General features: G+C 46.5%; 1 protein-coding gene and 1 long non-coding RNA gene across 4 annotated transcripts in view; both read left to right on the plus strand.

Annotated features, from left to right (window-relative positions):
- Window positions 1-12132, plus strand: part of LOC148002756 (uncharacterized) — a 341099-nt gene extending 328967 nt beyond the window's left edge. The window contains exon 2 of the long non-coding RNA XR_015631427.1: window positions 11975-12132. This is a non-coding gene — a long non-coding RNA (uncharacterized LOC148002756). The remainder of the gene's footprint in view (window positions 1-11974) is intronic.
- Window positions 12133-17834: 5702 nt separating this feature from the next.
- Window positions 17835-19023, plus strand: part of Usp7 (ubiquitin specific peptidase 7) — a 128623-nt gene continuing 127434 nt past the window's right edge. For 2 of the 3 annotated variants that reach the window (XM_087572754.1, XM_087572751.1), the window contains exon 1: window positions 17835-18144. The gene's annotated coding sequence lies outside the window, so the exon portion shown is untranslated. The remainder of the gene's footprint in view (window positions 18145-19023) is intronic. The other variant, XM_087572756.1, reaches the window with a different exon arrangement.

Genomic DNA, 19023 nt, shown 5'->3' on the forward strand with positions numbered 1-19023 from the left:
TCAGCTGAACCCAGGGTAAAGGTGTTTCCATGAAAGCCTACTGATCTGAGTTCAATCCCCTGAACCCACCTAGGGGTGGAAGGAGAAATGAACTCCACAAAGTTACCTCCTGACCTCCACATTCACAATGGCTGCTGGTATCAGGAACCGCCTCTGTGGTTGAAGATGGCCTCCTAATCCAGTGATGGCAGTGACGTCACCCATGGGTGACAGGAAGCCGCATATCTGTTGTCATGGCAATCACCATACATTCCCAGAGTTTACCTGGCTCACCTCCCACCTTTACCTGCGAGCGGTTGTCACAACCCATAAGGCGCCCCTTCCTGACCTCCACCCTCTCTCCCCCACTTTGTCTTCATTGTCACCTTTTGCCCTCTTCCCACACAACAAACCTCTCATGTGGAACCATACTGGCCTGATGTGTTCTGTCCAGACGAGAGCTGCGATTCTAACACAACAATGGTGTACGTACATCATACACATGTGCACACAATGATAAATGAAATAAAAGGAAAAAGAAGGGGCAGGCGGTTTGGTTTGACATAGGCTTTGAAACGGATCTCACTCCATACATCTTTTTTCTCACGTACTGAGATGACAGGCAGGTGCTCCCCTGCCTCCTAAGGTGATTCTTTTGCTCTTTACATAATTCAGGCAACAATCATGTCGGGATGCAAGGACTCTTAAACACTACAGAGTAGCACGGAGCTCCATGCCTAGCTCCAGAGTGCTTGGGTTTGCAAACACACCTCAGAAAGGTCAACCTATGTGGTCCTTGGAATAGAATCCAGGGTTTTGTGCTTGCCAGGCAAGCACTCTACCAACCGAGGTGCATCCCCACTCCTCCCCATTTTTACTTTCATTAGGATGTACCTGTGGGCAAGATGCATGTGTAGAAATCAGGGGCCTTTTGTCATGTCAACTTCACATGCGTTCTGGAACTCAAGTCAGCAAGCTCGTGTCGCAAATACCTTTTCTCATTGAGCCAGCTCTCTAACCTCAAACCCCCTTTTGAGAAGGGGTCTTGCTGTGCAGACAAAGCTGACCTCCAACTGGAGCTCCTAATTCTTGGGTCTTCCCAGTTGTGGGACTGCGAGCATTACAATGGGCCAAGCAGGGAGAGGAGGAATGTCTAATAATCCAGGCATCAGCACGATGTGTTTGGGGGGTTAATTAAGCTGGGTTTTGGTCTTCTGAGACAGAGCCTCTCTGTGTCATTCTCTGTATAACAAGTGTCCTGCCTCAATCTCCTGGATCCTGGGGTTACAGGTATATGATCCACACTGGTTTGCAAGCATTCAGATAAGAGGGGTGCTGTCTTAGTTGGGGTTACTGCTGCTATAAAAAGAAAAAAAAAACACCCACTAAAAGCAACTTGGGAAGAACAGATTTATTCAGCTTCTGCTTCCACATCACTTTTCATCATCAAAAGTCAGGACAGGAACTCAAGCAGGAACTGGCGGCAGGAACTGGTGCAGAGGTCATGGAGGGGTGCTGCTCACTTGCTTCCCAGGGCTTACTCACCTGGCTTGCTTATAGACACCCCCACCCCCAGGCCAACTGGCCCAGAGATGACTCCACCCACAATAGGCTGGGCCCTCCCCTCCATCAATCACTAATTAAGAAAATGCCCTACAGGCTTGCCTGCAGCCAGATTTTATGGAGGCATTTTTTTTCAATCGAGGCTCCCTCCTCTCAGATGTCTCTAGCTCGCATCAATAGGACACAGGCAGTGCGGGGCAGCTCACTGAATCAGTAGCTCAAGTTCAGTACCAACGTAGCTAAACACTCCTGCTGTAGTGGACTGAATCTCAATATTAGACTAGCTGGCCTTGAACTGAGAGAGCTGCCCAAATGCTAGGATTAAAGGCATTCACCAGCACACTTAGTTCCTGTTGAGGTTGTAAGGAATGAGGCCATATTTTCCCCCTTGTAATCCAGACTCAATGATAAGCTTTGACCCTGACCTTTCCTCATGAAGACATCTATTTTCAGCCATAGATCCAAGAAGGAATGTGATTATATTACACAAATGCTAGATCTCTAATAAACATGGGAGGACATCCATCTGCTTTGTTACCAGAACTTGCAATGAGCAGGAGCAGGCTTTTATTTTCATTTCTCAAACTGGGTTTTTTTCCCCCCACAGAAATGCACCCTGACACCCTAACTATTTTGGTTTAGTTTCTTTCCTTCTTCCCTAGTTCCAATCCACCCTACTCCCCAACCAAAAAAGATTTCTCTGTATAGCCCTGGCTGTCCTGGAACTCTAGACTAGGCTGGCTTTGACCTTAGGCTGCAACCTTAGCCAGTCTCTGTCTCCCAAGTTCTGGGGTTAAATAAACACTTGCGCCACCACACCTAATATATATATATAATATATATACATATATATTATATATATATATATGAATGAATGATGAGTGCATGGTAGCTGTCTTCAGACACACCAGAAGAGGGCACTGGATCCCATTACAGATGGTTGTGAGCCACCATGTGGTTGCTGGGAATTGAACTCAGGACCTCTGGAAGAATAATCAGTGCCCTTAACCACTGAGCCATCTCTCCAGTCCCAGCTCTTTCTTTTTTAAGTTTGCATTTATTTGTGTTTGCGTGCATGCTCCCAAATGTGCTTCTGGCATCAAACTTAGACCGTCAGCAAGTACCTTCACCCTCTGAAGCATCAGGCTAGAGTTTCTGAATCCTGATAACACTGTTAGAGGGTCAAAACAAGATTCTTTGCGGTTTTGTTTATTTTGTGACAGGTTTCTCTGTGCAGCCCTAGCTGTCCCAGAATTGCTTTGTAGAGCAGGCTGGCCTTGAGCTCAAGAGATCTAACTATTTGCACCCCCCCCTCCGCCCCCGAGTGCTGGGGTTAACGGCCTGCCCAGCCATTCATTTTTATGTATTTATTTTTTAATTTTATGTGTGTTGGTGTTTTTGCCAGCATGGATGTCTGTGTGAGGGTGTCAGATTCCTGAACCCAGAGCGACAGACAGTTGAGAGTGGCTATGTGAGTGCTGGCAGCGGAAGGTAGATCTGGAAGAGCAGCTAGTGCTTTTAATTACCGAGCCTTCTCCCCAAGCCCCAGAGTCAGGCCGATATTCTATCACTTATTACCTTGGTCTCCACACCTGCTTACTATCAATGACAGTTGGAACAGAGGAATTCGAAAATATCAGTGACAGACCATTATGAGAGGCTAAACAGACGGCTCAGCAGTTAAGAACGCTTGTTCTCCCGGAGGACTCGACTATAATTTCCAGCACCCACATGGCTGCTCACAGCATTCCATAATGCCAGCTCCAGGGTAGCCAAAGCCCTCTTCTGACTCTGACAGATACCAGGTATTCATTCTGTGTGCATAAATTAATGCAAACAAAACAGGCATACATGTAAAAGTGAAATAAACCTAAAAACAAGTTTAAAATACTGAAAAAGATGTGGGGGAAATATATGAACTGTAGTGCAAGTCTGTGATCCGAGCACCTGGTGTGTGTGTGTGTGTGTGTGTGTGTGTGTGTGTGTGTGTGTCTATGTGTGTATGTGTGTCTGTGTGTCTGTATATGTGTGTCTATGTGTATCTGTGTGTGTCTATGTCTGTGTGTATCTGTGTGTGAGTATGTGTGTGTATGTGTGTCTCTGTGTGTGTGTGTGTCTGTGTGTGTGTATCTGTGTGTGTATGTGTGTGTATATGTGTGTCTCTATGTGTGTGTGTCTGTGTGTGTGTCTGTGTGTGTGTGTCTGTGTGTGTGTGGGTGTCTGTGTCTGTATGTGCGTGTGTGTGTGTGAGAGAGAGAGAGAGACAGAGAAACAGGAAGACAGAGGGTGAATGCGAGAGTCTCTATGTAGACCTACATTTCAGCTGTCCCGGATCTTGGTATGTAGAGAAGCCTGGCCTTTAACTCAAGAGATTCACCCACCTCTGTTGTCCGAGCACTGAGATTAAAGGCATGCACCACTGCATCCCCATCTGCATACCCCACCACAGCTGAATCTCCAATCTTCTTTTTTAAGATTTATTTTATTTAGATGAGTACACTGTAGCTGTCTTCAGACACACCAGAAGAGGGCATCAGATCCTGTTACAGATGGTTGTGAGCCACCATGTGGTTGCTGGGAATTGAACTCAGGACCTCTGGAAAAGTTTGTTTCTCAAGAATGTCTCAAACTTTTCATGTGATGTCCACTCCACCATGACTCTTAGATACTAGTGCCTAAGTTTTATTCAAGTGAGCAATGTGTTTGATTTAGAGACTCTATTTCCTAGGTGGATCAGAGAAGAGCACTTACTGCTCTTGCAGAGGACCTGGATGTGGTTCCTAGCACCCACACCACAGCTCACAACTACTCTTAACTCCAGTTCCAGTGGATTCTCTTCTGGTTCCATGAGCACCAGGCCCACATGTGGCATATACATATAAATTCAGGAAAAACACAAAATAAAAACCATATTCTTAAAAGACTACATTTCCCAGCCTACCTTGTTGCTAATGGAGGATGATGAAATAATAGGAGGAAGTCCTTAGGTGGAGCTTCCAAGAAAACTATTTAAAAGGAGCTTAGCCTGCCCAGCTGTTTCCTCCTTACCTCTTCCTAGAACACAAACAAGATAAGCTGGGCGGTAACAGCCATCTTGGACCCTGAGGACTGAAATGTCTATAAAAAACGATGGAGTAAGAAGAAGGAAGTCTCAGAGAGAGAGAAAGAGCGAGAGCGAGAGCGAGAGCGAGAGCGAGAGCGAGAGCGAGAGAGAGAGAGAGAGAGAGAGAGAGAGAGAGAGAGAGAGAGTCTATTGGCCTCCCTGCCCGGCAGGCACTTTGAGAGCACCCTCCCTGCATACCCTGCAGGGGTAAGAAGTACAATTTTACAAACTTAATTGGGTGTGATGATTCACACCATAATCCTAGCAGTTCTAGCACTTGGAGGTGGAGGCCAGGGGTTAGGAGTTCAAGGTCATCCTCGTACATTAGCCAAGATTGGAGCTAATCCAAAATAGGAAATTCTGTCTCAAAACAAAAAGGTGCTGGGGAATGAAAGACTAAATCTGTAAAGGAACTTGTCACCGAGCCTGAGAACCCGAGTGTGCTCCCTGGGAGTCTACAGCAGTAGAAGAGAACTGATTCCCAAAAGTTGCCCTTTGACCTTTACACTCAATGTACAATCTCTACAGACAATATAGACAGACACCCACCTGAGGGCACACACATTTATTTTTTATTTAAAAAGTCTTTAAAGGGGGTTGGGGATTTAGCTCAGTGGTAGAGTGCTTGCCTAGCAAGCACAAGGCCCTGGGTTCGGTCCCCAGCTCCAAAAAAAAAAAAAAAAGGAAAAAAAAAAGTCTTTAAAGATGTATTATTTTATGTGTATTGGTGTTTTGCCTGCATGGGTGTGTGCACACAATGTCTGCCCCTCATCCCTCAGATTCCAGAAGAAAGGGTTAGAGCCACTGAAACTGGAGTTTCCAATGCTTGTGAGCCATCATGTGGGTACTGGGAACTGAACGCAGGTTAGCAGCACTAAGCCAACTCTCAAACCAAAGATTTTTTTTAAAGATTTATTTATTTTTTATGCGTATGAATACACTATAGCTGTCTTCAGACACAGCAGAAGAGGGCATCAGATCCCATCACAGATGGTTGTGAGCCACCATGTGGTTGCTGGGAATTGAACTCACCACCTTTGGAAGAGCAGTCAGTGCTCTTTTTTTTTTTTTTTTTTTTTTTAATTTCTTTTTTTCGGAGCTGGGGACCGAACCCAGGGCCTTTCGATTCCTAGGCGAGCGCTCTACCACTGAGCCAAATCCCCAACCCCGAGCAGTCAGTGCTCTTAACCACTGAGCCATTTCTCCAGCCCCAAGAATTTTTTTTTAAAGATGTATATATGGGGGGGAGGCTGTTAGTATGGGGGTGGTGTCCAAAGACAATCCCAGGAATTGATCCTTGACTTGCACTTGACTTGAGATAGACTCGCTTGTTTACTACTTGGTACCCCAGGCTAGCTTCTCTGCAAGCTTCTGAGAATTGTCTTCTCTCACGTCACTGCAGAGTACTGTGATTGCAGGCATGCTACCATATCCGGATCCGTGTGGAGGCTGGGGATCTGCACTCCAGTCCTCAGGCTGTATAGCGAGCACTTTACATCTAAGCCCCAACCCAAAACGTTAACCAGGGGAAAACAGTATTTCTATGTCTTGCTTTGTGTTTTGAAGCTGTGTTTCTTGTTGCCCGGGATTGTTTGGAATTTCTGATCAGCCTGCCTCTACCTTCCCAGTGCTGGGATTACAACATATGACAACTATGTTCTGCTATTCCAAATGACAACTGACTGACTGTTTTGAGCAAGAGCTCACTCTAGCCCTGACTAGAGGAGAACTCACTCTGCAGACTCAGGCAAGCTCAAACTTGTGGCCATTCTGTATCTGCCGCCCAGGTGCTAGGGTAGCCCAAGTGCTATCATGCCCTGCTCCCAAATGATTTTTTTTTTTTTCGGAGCTGGGGACCGAACCCAGGGCCTTGCGCTCGCTAGGCAAGCGCTCTACTGCTGAGCTAAATCCCCAACCCCCCAAATGATTTCTTGGTTCTTTTTTTTTTTTTTTTTTTTTTCCCGGAGCTGGGGACCGAACCCAGGGCCTTGCGCTTCCTAGGTAAGCGCTCTACCACTGAGCTAAATCCCCAGCCCCCCCAAATGATTTCTTAAACCTCTGAAATTGGTCAGGTCTTACAGCCAGAGAGGCAGCCGCCCTAGCTAAGGGATCTGAAGTAGGGACTGTCCTCCATCTAAAGCTGTACCTGATTTTCCAGCCTTAGTAAGGATGTCCTCCCTGAAGAAGAAACCTGCCAGCTTCAGAGTTGGGGTCAGAATTCATGTTCAGAGAAACCAGGAGACCAGCAGATATCCAACCATGTGTGTACACGCATAATATGTGTGCTGGCTACAGGGCATATAAAGGGAAGAAATTCCCCGTTCGCTCAGAACCCAGGGCTACAGATGCCCATAATCTCCAAGGCTCCTGCAATCCATTCATTTAATCTCAGATGTGGATGGTTCCATCTTCCACAGTGCACAGCCTGAACACCTCTTGCCTGGATGTCCCTACATGAAGGTCTGTGCTTGTCATTTTCCCCTACTCCTGTTGTGATTTCCCTACTCCCTCCCCATCAGGAAAGGGACAAATGGATGGACATTGAAGAGAGCACCGTTGGCCTAATTAATGACCAGTTTATTCTATTCCTTTTGTTTATTTTTTCCTTCTATTCAGTACATTTTTTTTGTTTGTTGTTTGGGTGGGGTTTTTTTGTTTTTTGTTTGTTTGTTTGTTTGTTTGTTTTTGAGGCAGGGTCTCTGTATTTATTAGGGTTTTCATTGCTGTGAACAGACACCATGACCAAGGCAACTCTTATAAATGAAAACATTAATCGGGGCTGGCTTACAGATTCAGAGGTCCTGTCCATTATCATCATGGCAGGATGCATGGCAGTGTGCAGGCAGGCAGGGTGCTGGAGGAGCTGAGAGTTCCACATCCTGATCTGAAGGCAACCAGAAAAAGACGGTCTCAGGCAGACAGCCAGGAGGAGGCTCTCCTCCACACCGGGTGGAGCTTGAACAGTAGGAGACCTTAAAGCCTGCCTACACAGTGACACACTTCCTCCAACAAGGCCACACCTACTAACAGTGTCACTAGCCATGGGCTAAGCATATTCAAACTGCCACCATCTCGCTTTGTAGGCCTGGCGGGCCTGCAACTTACCAAGTAGACGAGGTGACTTCAAAGTCAGAGATCTACAGGTCTCTGTGACCTGAATGCTAATGGCACCACCACGCCCTTCTACCTTACATTTTAAAAAGCGTTCATCTTGAGTTGTTGAGATATCTCAGCAGGTAAATGATCTTACAGTGAAAGACTATGAAGCTAAGTCCGATCACAGAGCCTAAAAAGAAAGAGAACCACACACACCCAGAAGTAGCATGGGTAGTCTTGAACACACACACACACACACACACACACACACACACACACACACACATTTTTAGGTACTTATTTTACAAAACGTCCTGCAGACTAAATATGTAACAGTTTGGAAAACAACATTTAGAAAACAAAAGCAGTTTTTAAAAAAATATATAAATTCAATGAGTGGTGGTGCATGCCTTTAATCCCAGCACTTGGGAAGGCAGAGGCAGGTGGATCTCTGTGAGCTTGGTCTACAGAGTTCCAAGATAGCCAGGGCTGTTACACCAAGTCAGAGTTCCAAGACAGCCTGGGCTGTTACACAAAGAAACTCTGTCTCCAAAACCAAATTAATTAATGAATGAATTAAAGTAAGAAAACTACTACCTAGGAGTCCCAACGCTCAGATTTAATGTTTGTATTAGTATTAGTTACATGGTTATGTTGTATTAGTTACTTTTAGAACTGCGAAATTACTAACAAAAGAGACTTAATAAGGGTTTACTCTTGCTCAGAGTTTGAGGTTACAGTCGGCCAGGCAGAAGGTGAGGTAGCTGGTCACATTGTGTCCACAGTCAGGACAGGGAGGGTGAACTCTGATTAGCAGCTTTCTCCTTTTTACAGTGCAGTACCCCAGCCCACAGGAAAGGCACCACACTTAATGTGATGAGGCTTTTCATCTCAATTAAACCCATCTTCTCCCTCTCTCTCTCTCTCTCTCTCTCTCTCTCTCACACACACACACACACACACACACACACACACTCAGACACAGTGGTATGTTGCCATGGTGATTCTAAATTCAGTCATCAATTTTAGAAACCTGTTTCTTCGCAGGCTCTACCGCTTAGGATTTAAAGAAACACATCTTTCCTGGTTTTAAGCCTAGAGTCCTACGCAACTCGTTAGATGGGTGAGGTGATCCAAACTGGTCTCCATGCTTGTGAAACAGGCACTCTTAACCTACTGAGTCACGTCTCCAGCCTTCCCCCTTCCCCACCCCCTAATCATTTAAAAAAATTAAGCCAGTCTCATGTATCCCAAAGATAGCTTCAGGTTCCTGATCCTCAGGAGTGCTGGCATTACCGGACAAGCACCGTCACACGTGGCCTTTGTAGTGCTAGGGATTGAACTCTGGGTGCTACGCATGCTCAGCCAGCACTCTCCAGGCCGAGCCTTTTGTTTCCTTGCAGGTTTTTCTGATGTAACTTGCCTTTTGCTCCTTTAACCTCTCTCTTTCTCTTTCTCTTTCTTTCTCTTTCTCTTTCTCTTTCTCTTTCTCTTTCTCTTCCTCTTCCTCTTCCTCCCTCTTCCTCTTTCTCTTTCTCTCCCCCCCATCCCCCCCCCCCCCCCCGACTTCTCTCAAGTTTCCTTGTCCGAATCTCGGTTCTGCCCAGAGAGCGGAAAGAGACTACGGTTTCTCCACTCCCATTCGCTTGCTACCCACTGGAGTCTTTCTACTCTTCAAAGAGTAATTATCTCCTCCAAATCATTTTCCCACTAAACTGGAGCTCAGTGGTTTCTTTTTTATTCTCACTTTTGAATTTTGGACAAGCTCTTAGTGTTTAGCTCAGCCTGGCCTCACACTTAACATCTCACAGCTCTAGCATCCTAATGCTGAGATTATAGGCCTGCACCCTACAACCATCCGAGTGGTCCCATGACACCCCACCTGTCTAAATGGTTCCCCAGCTGACAAATGCACCACCCCCATTCCGACATTAGCCTTTTATCCCTCCTCCTTCCAATCTTTTATGTAAACACTGGGTGTACAGTGGTGTTTAGGACCTACCTAGCCTTTGAGTATTTGACTCTTCCATAGCCACCTGCACATCTCTACCCAGCCACCCCTCCAGTGACATCCTGAGCTACCTCAGCTGCTGAGCAAACCTTTACACCATGGACACAAACTTATATTGCCAGTCCCAGAACTCAGCAGAGGGAGAATGAACGCCAAGTGTTCACGATCAACCTGGGCCACATAGCAAGCACCAGACAAACAGGGGGAACAAGATTATCTCAAAACAAAACACCAGCACTTGGAAGAGGTGGCATGAGGAGATATCAGGTGTCCCCATCCACTTCCCTGCCAGCAACTTAATACTTCCCTCTAGCATATTTCAAACATCTTGGGAATGCAGGCATATTATGTAAGCAAATGTATAAATACAATGATTACAGGTGATAAAATATGAAGGAAGTTTATGAAATTCATGTTTTCTGGAACGCAGTTAAAAAAAGATTTACGATTTATTTGTGTGCATGTGTGCGCAGGCCCTTGCACATCTGTATGTCAGTGGCCTCAGAGACCAAAAGAGGGTATCGGATTTCTGGAGCTGGAATTCAGGCAGCTTCGAGTCTCCTGAGGAGACTGAGTCCTCTGAGAAAGCAGCAAGTGTACCTGGCTGCTGCCCCATCTCTCCAGCCCCTGGGATGGGCTTTCTCTGCCACATTGTGTCATGAGCATTTCCCAAGGTTTGGTTCTGTTTGTTGTTGTTTTAGTTTTTAGTTCTAGTTTTAGTGATGATAGTTGATAGTTGTTTCGTGTATTGGTTGGCTTTGGTGTTTTTAAGACAAAGTCTCCCGTGGTCCAGTTGGCCTTGAGCTCACGGCTAGCTGAGATTGTCTTGAATTCCTTACCCTTCTCCTCCAATTTTAGGTCCTGGGATGACAGGCCTGTGCCACTCTCTCTGACTAGTCTGTTGTTTTGGCTCAGATTCTTATTGGACATCCTCCTGTCTCAGCCTTCCAAATACCATGTCTGTAGGTGTGCACCCCATGCCCAACTTCCCAGGGTTTTTGGTTTTGTTTTGCTTTTCTCATCTTAATTTCATTTATTTATCTGTTTATTTAGTTAATAGGAAGGGGTCTTTTGCCCATTTTCTTTATTTTTACAAAACAAATGATTTGCATTATAAAGAGAAGAATAAAAGAAAAACTGTGATATGCAGGCTTAGAAACAACTCAGGAAAATAGTGAATTAGGTTAAACTCCATCAAAACATATATTCTTCCTTTTTTATTTAGAATATATTAATTATACATAATGAATTTCAATAATGCTGGGATAGGATCCAGGGCCTTGCGTGTGCTAGGCAACTTCTCTACTACTGAGTAACACTTCCACTACGATATTCATCCCTCACGACATTTTCATGCATGTACGGAAGGATGCACTTCAGCCATACTGTCTACCCCTCCCTTTTGGTCTGTTTTTTGAGACATGGTCTCTCCACACAGCCAGTTGTCCTGGAAAACATTCCGGGACACTCAGGAACTCAGACCAGATTGGCCTTGAACTCACAGAGATTCTCATGCTTCCACCCCAGGGCGTGCATCAGCACGGCAGGCACACCCCTAACCCCCTTCCCTTGTCCCCCTCCCACTTCCTCTGATCCCTGCTTTCTAACTAGCTCAGTACTTCTCAGCCTATAGTCACGGCCCCACTGCGGGAATGAATGATCCTTTCACAGGCTCATCTAACCCATAGGAAACACAGATTTTGTAATTTACATTACATGATTTACATTACGATTCAATAATTACAGTTATGGAGAAACAGTGAAACAATTTTATGGCTGGGGTGGGGGAAGGGTCGCCACAACATGAGAAAGCGACATTAAAGGGTTGCAGCACTGAGAACCAATGAGCTATGCTTTCTCTACTTTCGTGCCTTTTTTAAAAATACCATATCCGGGTTGGGGATTTAGCTCAGCGGTAGAGCGCTTGCCTAGCAAGCGCAAGGCCTTGGGTTCGGTCCCCAGCTCCGGAAAAAAAAAAAGAAAAAAAAAAAAAAAAGAAAAAAGAAAAAAAAAAAGAAAAAGAAATACCATGTCCTTGAAAAAAAAAAAAAAGAACAAAAACCCTTTTTTTCTCCCACTCTATGGGATCTGGCCTCTGCAGATGCTAGGCACACACAGACAGACAGACATGCAGGTAGAAGGTCCATACACATAAAATAAAAATTCTTTTAAAAATTAGTTATTATGTGTGTGTGATTAGGTCTCTGTGCTTATCTCTCCAGGTACCCACGGCGTCCAAAAGTATCTGGAGGTACAGGTGGCTGTGATTCCAGCACCAAACCCAAGTCCTCTGCAAGAGCTGTCTGCCCTCTTAAACACCGAGTTCTTTCCAGCCATATTGTACGTGTTTGCGTTCTTTGTAAATCAGACTTGTCTTAAACTGTGGTGATTCTCTTTCTTCTGCCTCCATGTTGCTGGGACGTTTGAATTATAGTAGTGAGTGGGGTTTCACCCAGTAGGACTACAGTATCCCTGGGTCAGTAAGGGGTGCAGAGAAGACCTGCCCCAGAAGCAGTGTCAGGGAACAGAGTACGCTGCATCGCATGTGAGCAACCACTTACGTAGCGGAAACCTTGGACTGTGATTGGTTGGTACATTGCCTCAGAGTAGACAGTGGGCACTCACACCGCTAGGGGCGTCTGTGGAATAAACACGTAAAAGGAGCTGTGGGAGTGCAGACTCGTCAGCAGGCCAGCTACAGGCTACTAGCGTGTCCCAGTTGGTGGGAATACCCAGGACCGTGATGCACCATGCCTCTTACTTAGAATCTCAGTGTGCTAGGTGGGCTGGTCGCCAGCCAGGCCTGCATTTTCTCCTACACTGGGATTGTGATAAGCCACCATGCTTGGCCCTTAAAAGTCTTTAAAATGGGGCTGGGGATTTAGCTCAGTGGTAGAGCGCTTACCTAGGAAGCGCAAGGCCCTGGGTTCGGTCCCCAGCTCAAAAAAAAAAAAAAAGTCTTTAAAATGACAAATAAACCAGGAGACGGTGGTGGTGCACACCTTTTATCCCAGCACTCAGGAGGCAGAGGCAGGTGGATCTCTGAGTTCGAGGCCAGTCTGCTCTACAAACCTAGTTCCAGGACAGCCAAGGCTACACAGAGAAAGCCTGTCTCACAAACCAAACCAAACCAAACCAAACCAAACCAAACCAAACCAAACCAAACCAAACCAAGAGAACCATTACTAGATAAGGAAATAAAAATAAAACGATAAACTCACTGGTGATGCAAGCCTTTAATCCCAGCTTTTAGGAGGCAGAGGCAGGTGGGACTCTGTTCTTTCTTTTTTTTTTTTTAAGATTTATTTATTATATATAACTACACTGTAGCTGTCTGCAGACACACCAGAAGAGGGCACCAGATCTCATTACAGATGGTTGTGAGCCACCATGTGGTTGCTGGGATTTGAACTCAAAACCTCTGGAAGAGCAGTCAGTGCTCTTAACCACTGAGCCATCTCCCCAGCCCAAGGCCAGCCTGTTCTACAGAGTAAATTCCTGAACAGACAGGACCACACAGAGAAACCGGTCTTGTAAAAACAACAGCAACAATAACAATAATTTTTTAAAAAGACAAATAATCGACTGTTTTACATTGCCATATTCAACCAGTAGCTTCATGTGCTGTGGAGACGCTCACCTGTAACCCCAGCAGCAGGATCAGAAGTTCAAAGTCACCCTCGGCCACACAGTTTGCAGCCAGCCTGGACAACTTAGTGTGACCTATCTCCAAACGAAGGACAGCAAGAGAGCTGAACCTCGGTGGCAGAGCCCTTGCCCACCACGGACGAAGCTGTAGAATCCAGGAAAGAGATAGAGGATGTAAGGGAAGCAAGACCCTCTAAGGATGACCCCAGGCACCCTGATAGAGACTTCCAGTTCGCACGAATAGCACTGGAGGCTGAAAAGCAGAGCCTAGCAACCAGTAACCAATCCTGCACGGGACTGGCAAAACCCCCGTGGTGTGGGATTGTGGCTGTTTCAAAATGAGGCTTTCCCCACAGCTAATCTGCGGGTGCAGGTGATTAGAGCAAATTAGCTGGGTTCAGGTGTCCTTTCTCCCTAAGTACCATCTATCTGCCCCCGGATTACCAAACACCACTTATTTTTACCCCAGAGAGAGGCTCTGGGCCAGACAGAAAGTTAAGAATAGAAAGCTACCAGGTCATCTGACTGCGGTGTAACCACCACCTTGTGGTTCGCTGCTGCGTGGAAACCTGCTTCCTTAAATAAAAAAAGCGTTGGTCTTTTCTGAAACCCATGAGTCACAAGATGCTCGGCCAAGGCAAGAGCTACCACTGACAGTTCAGCTAAGACGCAGAGTTCAGAATATAGATTCATGCGAGGCATGGTGGCACACATCTTTAATCCAAGCACTTGGATGGCAGAGGAAGATGGACCTCTGTGCACTTAAAGCTGATCCGTTTAACTACAGAGTTCCAGAGTCGGCCAGGGCTACATCGTAAAGTTTATGTATATTTGTGTGTGTGTGTGTGTGTGTGTGTGTGTGTGTGTATTCACATTCTTACTGCCCGAAATATGTCTTTTTTTTTTTTTTTTTTTGGTTCTTTTTTTCGGAGCTGGGGATCGAACCCAGGGCCTTGCGCTTCCTAGGCAAGCGCTCTACCACTGAGCTAAATCCCCAACCCCATATGTCTTCTTGTCATTTGAGATGACAGTAGGAGCAGGGAGGTCAGTCTCCCCTTCCATAATGGTTTGCATAGGAAATGTGCCCCCCCAAAGACGTGGTCGCCCCCTGGTGGTGCTTTTGAGTGTTGACTAAGCAGAAGGGCACAGGCTTCACGACTCCATTAGTAAGTTCATCTCTGAATGGACTATAAGGAGGTGGAGCCTGTAGAGGAAATGGGTTACTGGAACATGCCTTTAAAGAGCCTTCCTTTGCCTGGCTGTGGCGGCGGTGCACACCTTTAATCCCAGCACTCAGGAGCCAGAGGCAGGCAGATCTCTGAATCTGAGGCCAGCCTGGTCTACAGAGGGAGTTCCAGGACAGCCAGGGCTACACAGAGATCCTTTTGTTCTACCTCCACATGCAAACCTCGCCCTTATGGTTCAGCCTTGCTTCACCAATCACAGCCTGAACCCCCGAAACTAAGCCAGAATAGACCTTCGTTTTCAATACTCACTGGTCAGTACTCTGTCACAGCAGTGAAAAGCTGACAGACTACTACAGTTTCCTCTTACCCTCTCCTCTAGAGCAATGGTCCTCCCCCCTCCTAATGCTGTGTGTGACTCCTTAATACAGTTCCTCATATCGTGGTGACCTCCAACTTAAACGTTTGTCATTACTTCATTTTGCTACGGTTATAAACCATAACGTAAATGTCTGATTTGCAGATGGTCTTAGGTGGCCTCTGTGAGTCATCCGACGCTTCCATAGGGGTCGCGACCCATAGGTTGAGAACAGCTGCTCCGGCGCAGCTCATAAAGCACAGAATGAAGGTTACAGAGCAGTGACCAGCTACTCAAAAGAACATCCTTACCTACGTACACACAGGCCTGTTCAAGCTGCCCCAAGCTTATTGTCATCGGCCACATCCCTGTAGCAACCACACTTCTGTAGGAGCCTCCACTCCTCACCTATCCAAAGCACACAACACACTGCTTTCTGTTTCTTTGACTCCTCCTTTTCAAAGGTTCCCGTGTCACAAACCCTAGACTACAGCAAGATGGTGGTGCAGCAGGTGAAGGGTTTTGCAGCACAAGCCTGGTGTCCTGAGTTCAATCCCCAGCACCCAAAGAAAGGTGAAAAGAAAACAACTCTATAAAATTGTCCTCTGACCTCCGTCTGCGCTCCATGGCACAGGCACCGCGCGCGCGCGCGCACAGACAGACAGACAGACACACACACACACACACACACACACACACGCATGCACGCGCGCACATCACAGGCACATAATAAACAACAATAAGGGCTGGAGAGATGGCTCAGCAGTTAAGGGCACTGACTGTTCTTCCAGAGGTCCTGAGTTCAATTCCCAGCAACCACGTGGTGGCTCACAACCATCTGTAATGGGATCTGATGCCCTCTTCTGGTGTGTCTGAAGACAACTACTTATGTACATAAAATAATCTTTTTTAAAAAAAACAATAAATGAAATATAATTATACTAGGTATAGCCCCCTTTATTTTTAATTTAGGTTTATTTATTTTATGTGTATGAATGTTGCGTTTAGCCTGCAGGTCTATGTACGTGCACTACACACATCTGAGTAGGGCAGAATAAGGTGGCCAGTTGCCTGGAACTGGTGTTATAGGAGGTGGTGAGCTACCATGTGGGTGCTGGGAACAGAACCCAGATCTCTGTAAGAGCAACAAGCATTCTAAGCTGCTGATGGTCTCCTTTTTTTTTTTTTTTTTTTTTTGGTTCTTTTTTTCGGAGCTGGGGACCGAACCCAGGGCCTTGCGCTTCCTAAGCAAGCGCTCTACCACTGAGCTAAATCCCCAACCCAACCTTGAACTTCTTTTTTTTTTTTTTTTTTTTGGTTCTTTTTTTCCGGAGCTGGGGACCGAACCCAGGGCCTTGCGCTTCCTAGGCAAGTGCTCTACCACTGAGCTAAATCCCCAACCCCCAACCTTGAATTTCTAAGCCGTCTGCCAGGTACTGAGATTACATGAACAGCCACAGCATCTCACTCAATTTCTTTTTTATTATTGTTTATTATTTTTCTTTGTTTTTGTTGGGCTTAAAAAAAATGAATGTAGCCATGAGTAGCCTGAAACTCAATATTGTAGTCCAGGCTAGCCTGGAACTCACAAAGACCCACCTGCCTTAACCTCCCAAAAGCTGGGATTGAAGGCCTGCTCCTCATCGTCCCTCGGATGGACGGTGTTTGAGGGAGTCTCATGTAGCTTCCCTCCCACCACCCAAGACATGTTCTTGTGCCTCGGCTCTCTTTGCCTCTGCATCTGCATGCACGGGTCTGAGATCATAGGTGTGTGCCTTAGGCTTGGATTCTTTTCTCTTCTTTTTTAATAAAAGAGAGTCCTACACTGTAGGTCAGGCTGACCTGGACATCATTAGTTATTACGTAGCCCAGGCTGGACTTGAATTTGTGGCCCTTCTCTGGACTCAGCTTCCTGATTCATAGGATTGCAGATGTGTCCCAGCAGCCCCATAACTAACTCCAAATGAGTTTCGTTTTCACTTTCGTTTTGTTTCTGTAATTGTTAGTGTTAACTGTCCATTGTCAGAATCTAGGCTCACATGAGAGCTGGGCCTTGGCCATGCTGTGGGAGGTCGTCTTGCTTAGGTTTACTAAGGTAAGTGGGAGCACTGGGGGGGGGGGGGGATGTCATTGCTTGTGCTGGGACCACTGTGCCCCCTAACTGTGACCAGCTGCTTCAGGCTGCTTCTGCTTTCACCCACTGCCGTGATGGTGTGAGATGGCCTCAGAAGCCAGGAGAGTGCTGGGCTCCTTGGAAGTGGAATAAAGAAGCTATGACCCACCGTATGGATTTCAGTAAGTCCAGACCTCACGGGTATCACACAGAGGAATGGACACCAATAGATTAGCCTGGTCTACAGAGTGAATTCCAGGATAGCCAGGACTATACGCATACGCGCGCGCGCGCACACACACACACACACACACACGCGCGCGCGCGCACAAAACCCAAAAACAGTAAGACAAAAACCCTGTCTCAAAAAAAATGAACATATGAATTCAATCCTAAAAGAAGAGGTTTTGAGATAGACCCTCCCTAAGTTGTCCAGGCTGACTTCCACCTCACTCTCCAGGGCAGGCAACCCACAATCTTGGCATTACCTGCCTCAGCCTCCCCAGGAACTAGAGCCGACTCGTGTCACTAGGTTTACAAAACTTTCTTTCGGGCTCAAGCAAAGCTTCTCCTGGGTCCAGGCAACTCTCTGGGCTTTTCTCCCACGTGATGACGCAGTGTGACTCAGCAACCCATGGGTGACTTCAGTGTGACTACCTAGGTGCTCCTGTCTTCCGTCGGTGAACTCCCCACACAGGGCCTCCCAGGAAGAGTGCAGCCTGGAGAGACTGCTGCTCAGAAGCCGAGGAAGGAAGTGGCGATATTCCATTGGACAGGATGAGTCACATGGGCCTAACCACCGAAGAGTCAGGGACCAGAATTTCCACGGACTCTAATTCTAGGTCCTGAAAGGTAAGGAAAACTGGACATTGGAGAGATTGTGACTCGATGACGCTTGATAAAAGAAACTTTAGGGAGAAATGACTCAGCAGTACGAGCGTGGACCTCTCTTGCTTAAGACCCAAGTTCAGTTCCCTGCACCCAAGTCTGCTCACAACCAAGCCTAACTCCAGTTCCAGGACCCAGGGCGCCCTCCTTCTACCCGCTGAAGGCACCAGGCCCAGATGTGCTGCACAGATGCACAAGCAGGTAAAACATTTATACTCATAAAATAAAATAAATACATTTAACCTTTTATTTTATTTTTAGATTTATTTATTTATTATATATAAGCACACTGTAGCTGTTTTCAGACACCCCAGAGGAGGGCATCAGATCCCATTACAGATGGTTGTGAGCCACCACGTGGTTGCTGGGAACTGAACTCAGGAGGAAGAGCAGTCAGTGCTCTTAACCACTGAGCCATCTCTCCAGCCCCATTTAACCTTTTAGATGAAAGTTTTATTCTTTGGTTGGAACCCCTGCTTGCCCCACACAAGCTAGGAAACCCCAGGTGCTCTCCTTCCCTGAACCCCTCTGGCAGTAGGTCATCATCAACCTGTCTCATTTTAGGTAACCCACCCAGGGCCTCAGCTTTTTACCATATATGGGCACAATCCCAGCTTTTAGCTAATACGTCACCACCCCTCGCCTAAGTCCTACAAAACCCCCCATGTCTTAGCCCACATGAACGATTTCCTTGACTCCTTACCTTGGGACCTTTGAACCTGCCCTGGAACACAGCCTAATAGACTGCCTTTTTCTGTTTCTAATCTGGCCTATATTACGTCTGCGAGAAACCTACTACTTAAAGGGAGGGTGGTGCTTAATACAGGTTACGTACTAGGTGACTACTGTCCGAGCCAATTCCTTAAAGCTGGGAGAAGGCGGCTGCTCCAAATGAACTTTTTTAGGCTGTTGGCGCTCTCTCTCTCTCTCTCTCTCTCTCTCTCTCTCTCTCTCTCTCCCTCTCCCTCTCCCTCTCCCTCTCCCTCCCCCCCCCCCCCGCCATCTCCCTTCCCTTTCCCCTCTCCCTCTCCCTCTCCCTTTTTCTACCTCCCTCTCCCTCTCTAACAATAACATTTTTAA

This window comes from Rattus norvegicus, chromosome 10 (assembly GCF_021556685.1).
Source record: "Rattus norvegicus strain SHRSP/BbbUtx chromosome 10, alternate assembly SHRSP_T2T, whole genome shotgun sequence".
Taxonomy (NCBI): Eukaryota; Metazoa; Chordata; class Mammalia; order Rodentia; family Muridae; genus Rattus; species Rattus norvegicus.